Source organism: Struthio camelus, chromosome 6, assembly GCF_040807025.1.
Source record: "Struthio camelus isolate bStrCam1 chromosome 6, bStrCam1.hap1, whole genome shotgun sequence".
In the NCBI taxonomy this organism is placed as follows: domain Eukaryota; kingdom Metazoa; phylum Chordata; class Aves; order Struthioniformes; family Struthionidae; genus Struthio; species Struthio camelus.
The window spans coordinates 23064683-23084270 of NC_090947.1; the positions used below are offsets into that span (position 1 = coordinate 23064683).

General features: G+C 37.9%; 1 protein-coding gene across 2 annotated transcripts in view; it reads left to right on the forward strand.

Annotated features, from left to right (window-relative positions):
• The window catches only part of TLK1 (tousled like kinase 1), a 77282-nt gene that overhangs the window by 7687 nt on the left and 50007 nt on the right, over window positions 1–19588 (forward strand). The window lies entirely within an intron of this gene.

A 19588-nucleotide genomic window follows, 5' to 3' on the forward strand; every position in this document is an offset into this window, starting at 1 on the left:
TTTGTTATTTTTTTGTTTTGTAAGTAATAGAGAATTATTTATTGGTCTTGGCTAGAAAGTATATGCATACTTAATACATGCCTTGAAATAAGTTATTAAAAGAGACGTTCTGAACTATATATGCAAGGGCAACCTAGTGGAAAATTGCTAAGCATACAAGTGAATATTTTGGTTGCTTTTCATAGGCCGTGTACATCTGAAAAAGCTTACTTTAGATCTTGGTCTTGGAATTCACCTTGTTGAATTTTTGATGCCCTTAGGATCACCTGGTTTTAACAACAGACATCTTTCCCATTTGTCCTTACCACAGAACTCACAAAAAGCTCTTGGTTCTGGGGAGGCAGATGCAGGGGATGCTGCAAGCAGGATTTCTGACGCTTGTTGCGTTCACTCCTGTGGCTTACGCTAATCAGGCCCGTACGCTGCTTAGCTGTGTTTGCGAAGTGTTGTTTTTTCTGCTTAATTCTGGTTTCTCCGTGGTTCCACAGCTTTGACCTAACTTTTGCAGCTATACTTCAGCCAATTCTCAGTGGTTTCTTGCGCCCTAATACCCTCTTTCTGGCTATTTGGGCCCTCAGGGAGATTGCTGTCTTTTTATTTCTTCACCTCATTCCTAATAAAAGTGGTGGGAGAGAAGATGTCCTGTGATAAATTGGTATTTTCATTATAAAGCAAATGAAAATAAAATCCCCACATTATTAGTGCTCTCTTTAATACTAGTGCTTTTATTTTTTTTTTTACCTTGATATTTAGAGAATTATAACTGAAAGGATCTTTATTTATTTAGACTGGAGAATGAATATTTTGGTTGACACTGGTAACTTAGAGTCTAAAGTTTTATCTTTTAAAGTGATATCATTGTGAAGGCCATATTTGCACATAAAAGATTGTAATGAAACCAGTTCTCGTAATAAATCTGCTATATGGTTAGAGGTGAAAAATACAGTAACTATGGAGCAGCTTCAGGGTTTTGTCTTTTGCAAATGTTATGGCTTTTTGAGTAGGAAAACATTTTGTGGGTATTACGCTGGAAGTCTTTCTTTCTAAGTAGAATCCTTTAGTCTTGATGGGTAGTGATCTGTTTTTGACAGTTCTATTAGAAGTTTTATTAGAAAGGTAAAACTTTTATTCTACCAAAGATTTTTAACAGTTGATGTACTGGAAGTTTTGAAAAATTTCAAAGTAAGAAGTCCTTAATGTTATTTTTCTTCATGTTCCTCTTTCTCTCTTTTGCCTTCCTTTTAAAATAACTGTTCTTACCGGAAAAAGAATTGCAGAAATATTTGATGAGAACGAAGCTTTCATTTTTTGTCCTTTGAACTAGAATTTATAGCCTGTAGAAAATGATCATAGTTTTAGTTCAAATACGGTGTTTAGAAGATAAGACATTGAATATTATATGTACTCCAAAGAAGAAATACGTGTTTCAAGCTCCCCTCCTTCTTTACTTTCAGCGTTGTGCATGTTACAGTATGACGTCACGATACGATGTCCGTTCTTCAGGGGAACTATTTATTGGAAAATGTCATATCAAAATAGCACATATATTAAGGCTCTTTATAACTTATTTATAGTACTTTGTTTTCTGTGGTGGATGTGTCTGTTTATGATCGTTCCTTAAGACCATAAATCTTGACTTAGGTCTTCTGACCATCTGATACCTTCTGTGCATTGGTTACTGAGAATGAGTTGAGTAAGAAGACATACAGAATTCCAGTTAATCTACGGGGCTTGCAAGAACTGTGAGATACAACTTCTAGGGAGAAAATAAATTTATTGGAAATGAATTGGTGTAAAATGTGCTGAAATCAGTTGGAAATATGTTAGTGCATTTGTGGCATAACATGATGTCGTTACTAGAGCGTTCTTTAAATTACCTTTCTAACCAATATACGTTGATCTTCTAGTCATATACTAGTGTTTTATTTTGTTTTTGTTTTTAACCAGTTTGGTCTAGAAAAAGAAAACAACTTAATTCCTCTGTCCTAAATCTTGCTCACTTTTGTACGTGTTGATTTTTATTTTTTGTATTATTATTGAAAATTAAGAACAAACTTCAAACCTTAGCCTTTCCTAAAAGGTATATAGGGTGGAGGAGTGGAAGAGTTTTAACATCATAAAGTATCAGCTCAGCTTTCTTCGTGTGTGTAATAAAAAAAAAAAAGGCATTTTTAGAAAATCAGAACAATGCCTCTTAAACTGAAGTTTGCCATTCTGGAAGGCCCAAAACAAGGAGTATGGATTAAGTGTGTTTGTGTGTTCAGTCGAATTCAACACAAGAATAGTTGTTCAGTATTGTTCTGAGTTGTGGTAGATCTTTAGCAGATATTAGAAACTTATAATATATGGGAGAGAAAAAACAATATGCTATAAAATGAGTCTTTGTTGTCATCAAGATTTTATCTAATTATTTTTTCAGGTCAGAATCCCTTCTTCTTCGTGCTTTAGTATTTTTAAAGGTAAAGTGTCCTACCTCCCTTTCCAAGCCATTTTCCTCCTAGTCTATTAGGTGAAGCGAGAGCTTATCATATTGTAAGAAGGACAGTATAAGTCTAGGCAGTGCAGTTCTCTTCATTAAGCAGTTTTTTGGGTTTAGTTTTGCTTGTGGTGTTTGTGGATTCATTTATGAAGAATAGATTTATCCGTGCTAGTTACTAGGCTGTGTTTTTGTGTGTTTCTTTAAGTCAGTTATTCATTGAGCTGAGTGTTGTTTAGAGTGGTTATTGTCTTTGTTATATATTTTAAAAACTTGTTGGTTGTTAGTGTTTCATTTTAGTTTCAGTAGTTTTAGTTTTTTATTAGGGTTCAGGGTATTGTGACTGTCTTACAAGTTTGCTACAATATTTAACTTTGAATAAAGTAGAGTAATTCTTATTATAGTTCCAGTTGTATGTGGTGTTATGAAGGGCTGTTATGAGGAGTGGATTTTTCATATTTTAAGGTTAAAATAGGGTACAAATGAAAACAATTCCTGATGATGCAGCTTTAGAGTTTTTAAATGAGCTACAAAAAAAGCCCTTTTTCCTATGGATGTTGTTTCCTTAAAATGTGATTGCTTTTTGTGAAGTTTGTTGTCTATTTAATTTACCTCTGCTTATCTAATGACATTACATATTATATTAATGCTCTTAGTGAGGCAACTTTTTTCTAATTAAATTGTATTATTGAATACTTGTAATATTAATAATGCCTGAGAGGTGTAACACCAGTAATCAAACTGTGAAAGGCAGGTATCATTGTCTTTGCTAGCCTTTCAGCTGATACCGCATAATCTGAATCTATAGTTATTTCAGTCCCTTGTTTGATTTATGCAGTCACACCCAGAGCATCTAAAAGGCTAATGTTAAGGGGAAAGAAAAACTTCTGTACAGTGCATGCACATATTTATATATGTAAACATATCTATATTTATATCATATACTTGCATATGTGTTATAAAATATATAATTCATATGATTAATATAAACATATACATTTTTATTTTTCTATATGATATATACATAAAATAAAACTTGTATGTGAAGCTACCCCCCGAACAGTGTAGAATCTCGTATGCATGCTAAGCTTATGCAAAACCTTCAGTCACTTTTGAATGAAAACATTCATACCACACACTGTTTCTTACTGCAGCCGCCTTTAAAAAAAAAAAAAAAAAAAAAAGTTCACTTTCATTTTTTTCGGATATGTCATTTTTGTCATAAACCTGCTGATGAGTATTACAGATGATACAAAATTTGGCTGCTAGATTAATAATGCCAGTTTTGAGGTACATCAGTCATATCTTGAGTTTTAGCTTTTTCTATTACTGTTTACTTTTAAACTGAGGACTAGAAACATCTCTAGGTCACAAAACAGCATCATCTGGTTTTGTATTACATTAGAATTATATTTCTTGGCTTTTTCTCCACATGCGTTACGCTTTCAACATGTATCTTAATTTGGAAATAAAACATTGATGCTAAGGTGACAAAATAGTTTCCATCCAGTAAAATGACCTTAAGAGTGATTTTTCTTTTTCCTTGTGTCGTGTGTGATTGAAAGTTGACCTGATTTGTTCTCCTGGCTGAATCGCAACACGGTTTTCTCTCTGGGCCTTTCTCTTGTTTTTTTTCTTCTAAGAAAGCGCGGACAACAGCCGCAAGTTTCTGGCAGTGACTGATACCACTTTCCTGGTGCTTTCCTTAAATCTTTCTTTTTCTTCAAATCTATTTAGATTAAAAAAAGGGGGAGGAGGGGAGAGAGGGAGAACCAGCAAGTTGTTGTTGTTGCTGCTGCATCTTTGGCATCCTCTCTATCGAAGCAAGATGGGAGACAACAATACCAATGATTCTTTGTCAGAGATTTGCAAAATTTAGCTGAGTATCACCAGCAGTATTGAACTCGAGCTTTCTGGCAGGATGCGTGCTCCCTTTCCTAGACTATATCCCTAAGCCTTTTGTCTTCCCACCATCAATCTCCCTTTCTTAGTGGTGCTTGGCCACAAGTGTGACCTCTGGTACCACGGCGCTCCTCTGCTTCCCCAGTGCTTCTGTAAGCATCCATTTGCTGCCTCAATTTGAGGTCCCTATACTCAGCTTTAATTTTGGCACAAAAAATGTAATGACTGAGGAGCAGCCTCTGCCTCTCCTATTGATGTTGCGGGAGAGGTGGTTATCGTTGTTAAGGGGAAAAGGTAGATACAGTAGAGGCACGAACCTCTTTAGATGCTCGGGCATAAAGCAGCAGAGCTCTGCTGGCGGTCAGCTCCCTGGCAAGCTTTTGGAAGGGTGTTTCTGGGAGTCTTTCCTTTAAAGTCCCGTGGCTTGTCAACAAGGGAAAGCTCTCTCACCCCGTAGTAGTAGCAATAGTGAGTAATTTGTGTAATTAGTAGCTTGCAGCCACAGATGTTTGTGTCTAGAAAGACTGAAGAGGGATGTTATTTTGTCTTGTATGTCAAAAAATTTTGCTTTATCACCAGTTACTGCTTGAGAAAAGATAAACTCCAGTTTTAAGATCATAGTGGGTAAAGGTCCAAATAAGGACTTTTTGGAAATAACGGATTTTTTTAGTGTTAGTCTTTTTAATAATGGAAATTCCTTACTTTTTCTTTAGACTTTAAGTTAAGACAGGCCGTTACAATGGCTTTTTGTTACATCCATCGAGTTATTGAATCTATTGACTTTGTATAAATGATCCAAAGATATTGAATGGAAGAGATTATTTCTGATAAAACAAAACATTTTTAGTATGAGTTCTCTAGTTAGATAAATAATCATGTTAGCCCATAGTACTTTCAGAAAATATTTGATTATATGAAAGCTGTAAATGAAAACAGTGAATTCACAATTCAAGTAACTAGCAAAACATGTAGAGTGAATACCTATTCAGGATTTAAATTAGTTTCTTTAGAGACTAAACTGATTTTAAAAAAAAATTATACCAAAAACTTTATAGTGTACTCAGTCATTTGTGTTAGTGTGTGCCGCTTCATACTTAGAAAATGTTCTGCGTATAGATTTTTGCCATGTGTGCATATTAATTTTGGTGAAGGACCATCTGCAACAGCAATAGTTCCTGTTTCCAAGGGGGCATGTGGTATATGTTTAGCCCTTGCCGTGGTAATGTCCTTGCTGTGACAAAACGTAGTAGTAACCAAGTGATTCATTAAGGAGGAAACCTAATAGGGCTTTCAGTTATTCTTGTTACCAAGACTTCATGTGCAGAGGACGGAGGTAAATAAATACTGAAATCTCCTCTGTATTTTTTTCTGTTTCAATTCACTACCTGTTTGTACTCGTCATGGATGCAGTAACGTGCAAGATAGTGAGGGGCTTGGAAAACCGAGGGGACTGTGGTTGGCTTAGGGTAGAATGACGAGGGGGTCCCTCTGACTGCCCTTCTCGTTCCCTGGAAACGACGCCCGGTGAGACTTTCTCTTTTCCTGCTGTTTTATTTAGTTCTTCTTACTGGTTCTTAAATTTCAGTTGTCTTAAGCTTTTTTCGTCTCTAAAGTAGCCTCTGAAACCAGTGGATCCAAATACGCTAGTCTGAAGGAGTCTGGATGTTTTCATTTGCAATATCAAATACTTATAAACGTGCCCCTTCCAAATTTCTGGTTGCTCTCAGGAACGTAACTGCGTTCACATGCCATAACTGCGTACGTAACTGCGTTCACTGCAGCCGCGTGATCTCAGACTTTGATCCGTGAGGTCTCTCCTTCGCAGAGCGGGCAAGAGGGACAGGCCTCAGCAAAGCACTGTGTTAGCTGTTGAGAGAGGATCCTTTCTTTGCTCTGAAATTTGAATGAATGAAAGGAAGATGACAGGATAACAGCAAAGAAAATTGGTTTAAAAGTAGGATATGAGTACTGGATAGGAGAAAGAGCCGTGATGCAGATTCCTTTGATGCTGCTGCTGATGCTGCTGTCAGAACCAAAATTCTGACAGACGGTTACGTATGATGTTTCTTTGTCTGTGAACTGGATGTGCGTGGCCTTTTTAGAAATGTTGAATGCTCAAAGTCGCAATTGAATTTAATGCATATTCTTGGTGTCAACTGGTTGTTAGCTATGATGTAAGCTAGAAGAATGAGTGCAGAGTTTAAAATAATTTTTCCCTCGGCTCTGTACTTGAATTTTTTCACCGAGTCATATGTGAATTCATTTAAGTCTAATTTTGTACTCTGTGTGTAGAATAGGAGCAATGCTGCAAGATCCTGTAGGTGTAGTCATTGATATTTCACCTGTGTGTGTGCGTGTAATTTTTCTATTTAGAGCTGCCTTCTGAAGCACTCCTTACAGGGGGTTGTGAGGAAATGGGTTTCTTCCCATACTCAGTGAAGCTTGGATTGTGTTGTCAGTTAAGATACGGCTGATGAATAGGAAAGTTCAAAAAAAAAAAAAAAACTTACTGCAGGTTTTTTTTTTTCTTTCTGCATTTAGGTGCCTGTTTCTTTGAGCACCTCCTAGCCTGTAGAATAAATGAGGCAGGGTACCTGCAAGAGAAAAACAGTGAGCAGTCATGCAATTCGATCACTCAGCACAAGGGGACAAAATTAAAGTAGCATGGGCTGCCTTCTTCATGGTATTTTCTCACTGAGCTGGTGATTCTGCAGTCTAAAACTCTTTTAACATAAGGGTTTTTTTGCTTCAGCTTTTAGTATTTCATATGCTGTGTGCACTGTGTGGCTATTTTGAAAAGAAAAAAATGACACTGCTGATTTGAGGTTAATACCTTTATTTCTTAAAACGGTGTAGTTCAAAAATGAAAACAGTTCGTTAGTCTTGTGATTACAGTTAGGGTTAAATTTACTGTCCCAGTTAATCTTAGAGGTATAATAAGTTTTGTGTGTGTGTGTATTTGATGTTGAACTGTAGCCCCTTAAAAAGTATATGGGGAGTGAAGTTAGAGTCGATTATGATGTAACAGAAGAAATAGATTAATATATTTGGAAAGACTTTGGATTTTTTGTTCAATTGCTTGTCTGTGGCATGTTTCTCATCCTGTAGTGGCGAGAAGAGCATAGGTTAGAAGTAGGGAGTGTGATCCAGAGTGACGCTATGTAGCGCGTCACTGCAGGGAGCAGGGTGCTTACCTCGGCCTCAAAGGTAAGTGGGTTGTCTGCGCCGGAGAGAGATTTGAAGATCAGAAATGGCAGTAGGGACTACAGAAGTAAGGAGATTAGGAAGTCCAGGGAATTAATAATGGAAACACACTCCTATTATCACAAATTTAGCCTTTAAATACTAAATGACTAGTATTATTACTCAGAAAAATAAGATGCGTTTATTCTTTGAAATTTGTTTTTTTGGCTGCCGTTCTACCCTGTAAATAACTTCCATACATATTTTGGAGGGGAAAAGAGGTACAATTTATATTTGTTCCTTCACGGTTTACTTTTTCTGAGGAGTGAATGAGAGAAACAGAAAAATGAAGTGGTGGGGAGGGGGAAAGGCATTAGACTTTTCCTGCTTGGTAGGTGACCTCTGCTTTTAACTTCCTTTTCACTCCTTCCTTAGATAGCAGAAACTGCTGTTTATTTTTGATACGTACAAAAGGCCTGTGCCATTTTAAATTCTTGCAGAACAGCCATTTCATGCACTTGAGCAGTGAGAGCTCCTGGTTTGTCTCCTTATGCAGCAAATGAAATTTGCTGTACTTTCTAGTATTCCTCTAGGTACGTGTTTCTTGTGCCATCAGGATTGCTTGAGGCTTTTAATGGTTTTCAGCATAGAAATAGAAGGATGGAAGCAGTGAGTTTTGTTGAGGATGTGGTGCTGCGTTTTTTCTAGCTTATCACAAAACTTGTGTTCTCCTGTGGCCCGTGAGTGTTGTCAACTAGCGACCTATAAACTCGCAGTGTGTGTGCACCAGCTTTCTGCCTGTTCCCCAAAGGGGATAGGGAAGCTTCTGTTTTTGCAGCAGATGAAGCTCAGACAGGCCAATTCTGCTTCTCTCTTTCTGTTTGGATACCTTTTATAGAGCTGTCTGGAAGCACCAGTAATTGCTGTAGATTCCTCTACGTAGAGATGAAAAGAGAGCATGTAGAGAGATAGGCAGGCGGCGCGTCATGTGTGTGGCCTCAGCTGTATCGGCTTTTATCTCTCTTGACATAATGTTGTGATCAAGGCGGATGCGTGCTGCTTGAGAAGACAGCGTCTTTTTAGTGTTTCTGCCACAGACCTCTTGTGTAACCTTGGCCGAGACGTTAGTCACCTTCTGTAAAATGCGGATATGCTTTTCCTACCTTACAGGGAGGTTGTAAACATAAACTTCTCATCTGCGTATTGTATGTTTGTTCATTTATGTACTTACATAGCACAGCGTGATACAGCAATTCTGCTTTAGTATCCTGTGAGACACTAGCAGGGTTATCTTGACTTTTTGATTCACTGAGGATTCCCAGGAGGCTTAAAAACACCCCCAAAGGTGTGCTGTCACACCTTTTTCTAATCCATCCTCTAACTTGATACACTAAGATCAGAAATGATTTATTTGATTTTTTTTTTTTTTTCCCTAACCAAAATGTTGTTGTTAACTCCGAAGAAAGGGAAGTTAATTGCTTTTGACCCTAAAATTGTGTAATGAATTTCCTTTCCGCAGGAGAAAGTGGCATGGAACCCAGATCTGATCGTTTAAGGCTTTAAAGGAGACCTCGGAGCGCAGTGACGCAGGCACGGGTTGCGGTGGTCAGAGATGACCGGAGGTGTCAGGAGGATGTATTAGCTGGCTACTGAGTTGCTCCCAGAACTGACAGTTGTTTTGAACAAAACTTGATTGAAAACACTTTGAATGAGCGCTCTGTACCTCTGGATAGTCTGTCCTTGTGGCAGGTGTTGAAATCAGGTGCTGTCATTAAAAAAGAGGAATTTTATTGAAGATGCATCTGTTTTGCAGCATCTGAATACATTTATTGTGAATGGACAACTTTTAGTGTGTTAGATAGTGAGTTCATCAGCCGGTTAACTTGTTTTCGGATATCACTGTCTTTAGCTGTGGAAAGTGGAAATGGTCAAGGAAGACTGTGTTAATAATGATATCTGACACTGTAAAAACAAAGCCTGTTTGTTTCTGGTAATACGCCCTGGCTCTGCTAGTTCGTTATTAAGTGGTAAAAGATGGTGGTGTTAAAAACTCACTAAAATCCTTCTATTAAATCTGAACTTGCTGTTTGATCGCCTGGCTATGCTCGCTCTTGACAGTTAAAAATAATCCAAAGAACCATTGCAAGTGAGTAATCTAGATTAAAAGAAATAGGAAAATATGGCACCCATGATTAGTTAATGACAAGCTTCAAAAGAAGAACAGATACCGTTGCTTGTAAAGAATATGTTCAGGATACCGTTCATCTAGCTTGTAAACGCTCAGAGCATTGACTTCTTGGTCAGAGTTTCCACAGTATTTTAGCCCCAAATTCAGGAAATATGTTTTTAGCAAATGTTTTACTATTTAAGCTCTTAGCTGTATGAGTTCACTGTAAGTCTGTGCAAGTAGGATGTTTTCAGAAGGGAGATTACTCGCTGATATTACTTTATTGTGGGATATCTTTTATAGTGGCTTTGGTATTTGATTGGTGTAGGAGGGCTCTCACGATAAGGAAAGATCTTACAGCTTGGGACTTGAACATAGGAAGTACACTTGGATCTTACTTAACTCAATATTGATTTTTAAGAGCCTAGAAGGGGTTATTGGATGCAGAGAGAGATCTGGAACGTGGGGAATTATTCTTCCTAGAGGACTATTCTGCTGTTTGGGAGCTGCAGATGTTTCTGTTGCTGTGCCCATGAACTGATCTGTTGAGTTCCGTTTTAGTCTAGTTAAGGAGTGTGGAGGAGAGCAGCAAATACACAGATACCGATCATCAAAGTGTAGCCTCCTCAGTGGTATTGAGGGGTGACAATTCCAAGATAAAAACTTGCAAGAAATGAGTAGCATACTATTCTGTTCTTTCCGTTGTCTTTTTTCCCTTCATTCGTCAAGCTAAACTTATTCAACAGACTCAGGAAGGACCTTGTCGTGGTTCTGTTGCTCATAGCATTATTTGCTATGCTAACGCTTCCTGTACATGGTGCCAGTGGAGTTACAAGTTTGGGAAATGGACAGGTAGCTCCAATGATGAATGTTCTGTGCTACATCTTATCTTCCCCTTATTATTTTATACCTGTCAGCTCCTATTATCAAGATTGGAAAGACCATCGCAAAGGAGTTGGCATGGTAATTTCTGAGGCAAGATAGGAAAAAATTGTTCTGTGAAGAATTCCTGCAGGAAAAGTTAGTATAACGAAAAGTCTGGCTAAAAACTGGCCTATTATAAGGACATGTGCCAAATAAAACTAAATATTGACTCTTGTTTTCTACATAATAAAAACATTGGAGTGAGACACGACATGCTATTGTTTCAGTAAATATTGCAAAAAGAGTTCAGTAGCTTTCCGACCCATCCGCACCATTAATCGTTAGTCAGGCTTCAGTCTTGAAAGCTGTCATAGACATACACGTTATCACTCTACAGGACTGAATGTAATTTTAAAGGTGCTCAATGGGTTTTTCTTTTTCCTTTTCAAGTGCTTCTATTGCCTACGTTAGTGCTTATCTTTCATAGGTACTGTGCTGCACCTCAAACAGGTTGTGCTTAAACCTGTGCAATAGCTTTGTTGCCTGTAGCAATAAAGGAAAGGGTGATTATTTTTATGCAATGTGTTAGGAAAATGTTGTCACTCAGACATAAGAGCTTTTACTTGCTCTAGGAGGCTGGTACATTGCTCCTGAGCCATGTGTGGCTTACAGGCAATTCAAGTTGCGCTTCCAAGGATTAGTAGAGGGCCTCCTCAGACCTGAGGCATCACTGACTTGCCTTGACTGTAGTGGCATGGCCACTTCAGCACCATTTATAACAGAACAGACCCCTGGAGAGCTATTGTCCTCTTTGTGGTAGGAATCAGTCCCTAAGCTTTGTATGAACCATTCTGAGATTATCCCTCGTGGCGTATTCGTATGTGTATATGTCACTGGTTTGTAGCAAAACGAAGGCACTGGTAGGCAGCTTGTGAATTCATCTCTGCCTCTGCTGTCTACAGCCGTGTGATGAGTCATATAATAGCCAAGGGACCCTTAGAACAGGGTACCTGGCTGAAAGGAGGGAAGAATTAAATGTTAAACTGTTACCCAGAACTGTCTCCTGACTGATCTGGAATTGGGTCATTTGCTTTTTATTCATAATTCTTTCTTCAAGATGTTAGTGGAGGATCCCTCACAAACATATTTCTGTCCAATTCATTTTTCCTTTCTGGCTGGTTGGCCAGACAATTGAAATCCAAAAACTAGCAGCATAGAGCTGAAGTCTAAAGTTCATTAGAATTTTTTAGCATTAAAGATTTAATTTCCGTTGTAGGACATTTGCAAAAAATGACTTATCTCCCCAGCATCTAAAGTTGTCTTTGGTTTAGATTAAACTTCTGGACTCATTAAACTATTGAGAAAGTGAAATAAACAACCTCCGAACTGCATTTGAAAACTCAGTCTTTAGTTTCTTGAACAAACTTTAGAAAAAGACTTCCAAAAAGAAAATGGAGTGCATCTTGGAGGGAGGAGCAGAAGGACTCAGTAATCTTCTATTCTTTCAGCAGGCAGAGAATTAATGTTGACTATTGTAGAATGTAGGTAACCCAACAAGCTAACCAAGATGCTGTTGAACGCTGCACTCTATACTTCATGGTAAATCATTCAGAAGTCATGGGGGTTTTTTCTCCTCTTCAAAAAAGCGTTTTCTTTACTTTTGGATGCAGACTTGTTAAAATACACAATCATACAGCTGTAGTCAGCAGACAAAAATTTTATAAAAGCACTTTGGAAGTGGATTTTCAAATCACATTTGTCAAAGAAAACTGCTGTCCTCTGATGTTTCCAGAGAAGATTCTTTTTCCTGTGATTTATTGATTTTATGATAGGTATACTTTTTGAGGCCAAAGTTAGCCAGTTGTATTTCTCCTTTCCCACGAGTTTTATGTAGACTAACGGCCTGATCTGTCTGCCTGTTAATTATCCAACTCTTTCTCTGAATTTCTAAAATGTTTAGAAATGTAAAGGACAATAGAGATAATTCAGGAGGAGGTTGAGCCTTTTTGTGCAGAATGCGTCAATTGGAATAGGTTTCCTTGGAAAGAGATCTTGAAACTGCAGCGTGCATGAATGTCTCTGGACGCCCATGTTGGAGTTGCACGTTACATAGAAGTCTAGGGTAAAAATTCAGATGTCTTTCATTTTGTTTTTCAAGGCAAGAATCCTTTCTCTTCAGTAAGGGTAGTTCTTGAAACTGCATTCTTTTGTTTTCATGGGCTTTTAGTGGTGCTTTGAAAGGGTAGGTAGACTTTTCAGTACCTAAATGTCTAGCTTTCAGAAAGAAGTTGTGTTCTTGCACAAATACAGAAATAAGGAATGGTTTAAAGCTTCTCCATCTTACTGGTTTTGTCTTTAGATTAAAGAGAATCTAGCAAAATGCCATCTATGCCCTGTCCTGTTTTCAATCTGATTTTATTGCAAGGAATAATTTTTTGAGGCTGTTATTCTAACCAGTAGTGGACTTTACCTGCAGTGTTCAAACCACTGCTTTATTGTAATCTCACTTTGTGAGATGCTCTGTTTGTTTCTGCTACACTGGAATTGATTATAGTGGATAGGCAGGGGTTGGTCATTGGTTGGTGATTGTTATTTTCCCTCTTTGTCCAGTTATTTTGGTTGATTGTCAAATTTGAGGAATTTACGTCTGGTTTGAGCTTTTTCCATTTTTTTTTTTGCTTACGAGTTCAGTTCTCGTGTCCTTTGAATTCGGGAACACCTTCCCCCTCCTTTCCTTTCCTTCCCCCCCCCCACCCCCCAGCCTTCCATAAGCGGTAGTCACCTTTCATTTGCTTGTGCACCATTGCCTCTTCTTTTGGACACTTCTCCAGTTTTAGAACACAAGGGTAGTTTTAAAACCTTCTGGCTAGGTGAAGAAGTAGGCAATAAAAGAAAAGCTATGAAATGTGTGTTGAGTTTACTGTAAATGCATAAAGGAAACAGAAAAATGCTGCTTAATTTAAATTTCAGTTCCATTTACAAGCAGTGCTTCTAAGAATACTGTGAAAACAATATGTAAATATTTTTCAGGCAGAATTGTGGCTTTATGCCATTAGTTCTAAACAAGGAATGCAGAATGATCAAAGCTAGTCTAATAAATTAAGTACTAGTCAGTAGTATGTTAAATGTTATAGAGATAACGTTATGCAATTTTCATGTCTTTAACTTTTTAAACAAAATTATTTCCTCACTGATTCAGTCTTAAATGACCTTTATAATGAAGCATCTGCTGTCTGCTGTTTTCCTGCACAGAAATTTCAGAAGCTTAAGAATTTTTTTTTGTTTATTCAGTGAGATTTCATGCACAAAATTGTACTTAAATAGCACTGCTCATGCAGCAGTTTGCAAAACAGCTTATGATTCTTATTGACTGTTATCCCCTTTAAGAAGGCAGAAGCGGGTAGCTTTTTTTACCACAAGAGTTTGCATCCTTGAGTCTTCAATTACTTGTTGCTGAAGCTGACACTGAGGATGTCTTCTGCCTATACTGATGTTTTGTTGTAGTAGTGGTAGTGGATGAGGAGATGGGCAGGACAAGGTGCTGATGGTTTATTGCTCGGGCTGGTGCCCTTTGTACCCTCGGGGAATTTGCTTCTAATTCTGAGTTTAGCAAGGCTGGGGGGCTGCCTGAAGGTTAGGCTGAATGGTTCTGGAGGAGTTGTTTGCTTTTGCTTTGCTTCAAAGTAAGATGATCTTCCAGTTCAGGCTGTTATTCTTGGATGATTTTTTCCTTTTGGGTTCCAGAGACGAATGATATGAAATAACTTGAGGTGTGAGACAAGCAGAAGGTCTCTTACTGAAGTCATACCTTACACAGTACTTTGGTTACTCTTTACAAAGCAGAGTCTCTCTCTTTCGAAGAGGACCACTTTGCGGAATAAAAATCTCCTTGGACTATTAAGAAAAGCACTTTAAGTTCACCTCAGCATCCTAGTAGTGGTAGGAAGTGTGTTTGTTAATAAACAGAAGTACCTAAATAGAGTAGCTGACCTGAGTAAGAAGTACTATTTTTGCAGGTTTTTTTCCTCTTTTGTTTACTTTGATGTAACAAGCTCAGGGACTGAGAAACGTGTTTTCACTGTGCATTTAAAATGACTCTTGATTAATGAAATACATACTAAGGAGATATAGTCTGTACTTTCTTAGGAACTTCTTATCGCTTTTTCCCCCTTATCTTTTCAAAGAGCTAGTTTCGCTGCGACATCAGGATATATTTTTTCCCTTTTCTTCTGCATTGATTTGTTTGATTTCAACTACTGTGAAGGCTTTTAACTCAAATGTAATACTGTTTTGTACTTTTTCATGTCACCTGCTGTTTGGAGGTTGTAGTAGCTATGTAGTCCTGCATAAAAGCAGGTTTTTCCCCTTTTGTTTGGAAAACCAGTGATTATAAGCGTTTTAAAATTTCCAGGCTAAACTTAGTCATGGACAAGCAGTAGCCATTTGTTCTTGCTCTGTTAAGTATTTGGAAGAGCTGGAACCCTAGGGCTTTGGCAAGTGCTTTTGGTCACCTCGCTACTGGTAGGAGGTGTAGGTAGTATTGGGGGGGCTTGGGGGGTGATTTTTGTCCTTTCTCTTTCAAATCTAGAGATTGTATCTTGCTATCTGCCCCATTGACTGGTAATTTAGGTCAAGTGGGATCTTTTTGACACCTGAGGCCCCAGTACTGAATGGCTGTGGCCTTGGGACTGTGGTGCGCTTGGGAGCCTTCTGCTAAGGAAGGGCTGCCTTGGTGCTCTTATCTTGGAATTGGATTCTTCCTCTTCAGATTACTACCGCTTGGCTTAATGCCATCCAGCTAACATCGCCACTTGTTTTCTTAGCACATGAGGAGTTTTCAAGGCTATTTCCAGTTCTGCTTTCTGTGCTTCTCCAAAACATGCCATAGAAGAAAAGCTATTCAGGGCATGGTTTAGGAGCACAGGTCAACTTGGTGGTGTTTTAATTCAATTCTCAATCCTACTGCCCAAATGTTCTGTCTTAAATGGAACAGGTATCATTTTTTTTTCAATTTAAAAGTTAAGAAAAATACACGTTCACTCCATATGGTTTGATGTTGTGCTATTTTGTTTTGTCTTGCTTCTTCACTTGCTTAGACTTCTATTTTAAAGCTCTGTGTGTTCCTTTACTGACTGTTAGTTCTAGGTTGCCTCATTCCCCATTGGTTTAATAAAGTACTGAAGCATATATAAAGTGCAGGCTGTAACAGATAGTAACTTTTACTATTGATAGGAAGTATGCTTGAGAAACATGTCTCGCTACTTGGTAGCATTTACTTAACCATGGTACCAGATAGTTTGTCCTCTCGGATGCAGAAACGTTGGCTTCGCTACCTTATGTTCCTGGAGAGTGAAAAAGTCCTTTTTGGTTACTTCTGCAATAAGGGAAGTGCAGAGTTTCAGAAGGATGAGAGAGAAGGAGGAGGCTGTGTGCATAATGTGTGGTGTGGGGTGGGTTTTTTTTTTTTTTTAATGAGACAAAAGTGAAGCTCACTCTTAAAAGGAAATACATGAAGATGCAGAGATGAGATGCAGCTTTGTGTTGGTGAGATGTTCAAGCAAAGTACTTTTGTAGGGTTTTGAGGTGTTTTAGGAGACTGCTTAAGACTTTAAAATCTGTATTTTTATTAATTTTCTGTAATCTGCTTTCCTTTTGATAAAATTTTAAGAATTTCATTTTACCTGCTGGTACATGTGTATTCTAGAATGACAAGAGCTGTCATATTCAATTGTTATGAAGTTAAATTATCAGAACATCCACATGGCTAAGTGTATTTTTAGAATATTACAAATTGAAGTAAACAGTTACTTAAAGGCTTTAAGGATTGTACTGCAATGCTATTAATCAGTGGTTTCTATACCTAGGATGGTTATCATGCTGAAAAGGCTAGTGTTCATTAATTTCAAAGATTGTTTGATACCTTTAAAGGAGTTTTGATTTCAAAACTAAAAAAAAGGAGACTGCTTTCTAGCCTACTTTTCTTGCCATTCAAGATGTGTACCTTTTCTTTTTTTTTTTTTAATCTGAAAATTAGATTTATTGACCTAAAGGATACTACTGTCAGTGGAGAGAGTACGTGGTGGTAATGTAATCAATGTTAGCATCAGCACTCCAATAAGTTATGTTGTGCATAATTCTTATACCATGTGCGTTACCATAATATCTGAGTGCCTACTAGGAGCTATTTAGAAAAATTGATGTACATTTGAGCTAATGTTGAACTGTTATCTTCTCTTCCATAGGAAAGTCTCCATGTTGAGATATTTCATTTTGGCATTAGAAGTTAAAAGCACGTAGGTCGGTTAAAGAAACCAGACAAACCCAGTATGCCTTTCACTTTGACGGAAAGGTGGTTTGTGCTGGCCTTGAACTCAGTGTGGAGGGGACTCAATCTGGCCTTGAGGGTTGTTCTAGGAAGGCTCTTCCTTTCACATAATAGTCTTCGTCTTCGTTGTAGGAAGCTGACAATGTGTGAGGCAGTTGATCTTTCTTCATCTTTAATAAGCTGTAAATGATTGCCTGATGATAAGAGTCCATTCAAGGTAATAAGAGATATGAAGATGAAAATTGAGTCTTGGGACTTGGTTCCATACTTAGTTGGGGTGGGGGGGGGAGTCGGATTTGTCAAACCTTTGTATTTGGGTCTGCAGCACTGCTCTATGGTTTAGCATTGCTCAAGACAGAAATCATAGCATGTGAATATCTCAAAACATCCATTTTTAGGAGGTGAAGACATATATTTGCAACTTTTTGCTAGACTTTTCCTCTTAAAATGTCGATTTTACCGAGTTATGACCAAATACTTGGTGAAATAATTGAATCTTTTGCAAATATTCCTGTATTTGGAGGTGTTGGGGCTTGGAGTAGAGATGCAGTCACGCTTTACTACTTTCTGGTCACCTAGTCTGAAAAATTCAGACTACTATGGAGAATTCCCTGATTTCTTATATCTTTATTTGTCTTGGGTAGAAATATGGTTTGATCTGATTATATTGAAAAATGGAAACAATGGCAAAGGTTCTAAATTGTTTCTCTGAATTTATAACTTTGACTTTCTACATAACCTGTAGCTAAACACATTTGCAGGGGAAATTTTGAATTCTTTTGAATGATGAAGAGAGAATACTGTGCATTTATTAACTAACATGTGCAGGCTCTAAAACCTGAGAAGGAAAAGTGGTAGCTCGTACTTCGCCTGTGCTGTGGAGCACCCGTCCACCTGCTAAGTTACCTTTCTGACCGGGAAGGTAACCCGGGGTGCTCATCTCTTTAGTACGTTATTTAAATACCTATTACGTAAACTAGTATGAGACCTGTAGTAGCAGTTTTACCTTGCACCACATCTAGTGAGCTTCAGTTGTCTGCATTGCTTCCCTTATTTAATAAAGTAAACAATATAGAGTATCACAGTATCTGTTTCTGTAATATATACAGTGGTCGGTAGTAGCTAGAATTGCCTTTATGTTGTTAAGTAAGTGCTGAACCTCTATGGGCTGTGACTGTCAGGTAGGCTTGCGAATCAAAATATTGCTAGTCCTGCTTCATTAAATAGGTTACTTTGCAAAACTGAAATTGGTTACTTCAGAGTGGCATACACTTAAAACATTTTTACTGTGGTGAAGAAAAACAGCAATCATTTAAACTTACCTGACAAATTTGGTACGTTCTATTTCTTTACTTTGCTCTTTTAGATGACTACTTTCCCATTGAGGTGTAGATTACTCACGTGCTAGCAAAAGTGTGTTGTATACATCTGCTTAAAAAAAAAATCACTTAATGTGTAAATTTAAAATTATTTTTGTGCACATGAAAAGTCTACAATTTGTTTTTGAAACTCTAGGAAAGAGAGTATTTCAGGCGGAAAGAACGTAAAGAGAGTTCTCGAGTGTTACCAGGTCTGCTGTGCGCATAGTAAAACAGGCTTAACCCTGGAGAGCTCACCAGCTGAAATACGTAGAAAGTGGAGGAAGGTTTAATAGCCAAGTTCTAGAAGCAGCACCGTGACTGCTAATCAGCCAGCTGCAGTTTTGGACTGGGTAATTTCCCGCTATCCCTGGAAACGAGAGCTCCAGCTCCGTATGTGACTGTGCGTTTGGATATGCTCCTCTGCCTCAAAAGACAGAAATTATCAACCAGCCACTTGTGGTTTGATTTTTCAAAACGCTACTGTATTTTAGAAGGCTCTGCCAACAACACATTTCTCGAATGTCTCCTTCTCAACTGTTTTTCTCTTGGTGTGGTTTTTTTCTTCCATCAGAGAAGGTTTTTGGTGTTGGAATCCACAGTAAAGGAGCACCAACACCCCATTCGCTACCCGCCTTCCCTTGGAAGAAAGGGGAAAAGACCGAGGAAGAGATTAAGGCGACTTGAATTAGCAAAATAACTGAGCCAGTGCTTTCCCTGCCAGGAAAGTCAGCTGTGACTTTGCACTGTGACGCGTCCCGAGTGGCCAAAATGTGCAGTACAGAAATGTCTGTTTAGTTCTTGAGTGCTAAAGGTTTGTGTGATATTTGAGAGTAACATAAGAAGGTCTCTTTGTGCTATACTAATGGGGAAGAAAGCCATGCTGATGCCTTGATTGTCAGCATACTTACCTGACAGGTAAAAGTTACTAGGAGCACTTAAACTTTTGAAGCTCTAGTTTCCATGAAAAGGCAATTCCAAAACTTTTTTTAATAACATCACTTAAATATAGATAGTTATTACTGTTAGTTCTTTCTGAAGTACTATGTTGTCCTCTTGGATTAAAAAACACAAACTTGGTAAGTTGCATCTTAGTTTAAAAAATGAGGCCATAGCACTTGATATAGTATTTGAGGGATATGTTATTAAAAATGCTGCATAAAGTCTTTGGCATTAAATAGTGTATTTAAAATAACTGAAATGTTTCCAATTTGAAGATAAACTGAGTGTAAAGTAGTTGGAAAAGATGAAAAATAACAGGGTGAACAGGATTTGTATAAATACAGAAGACTCTCTGTCTAGATCATCTTTCA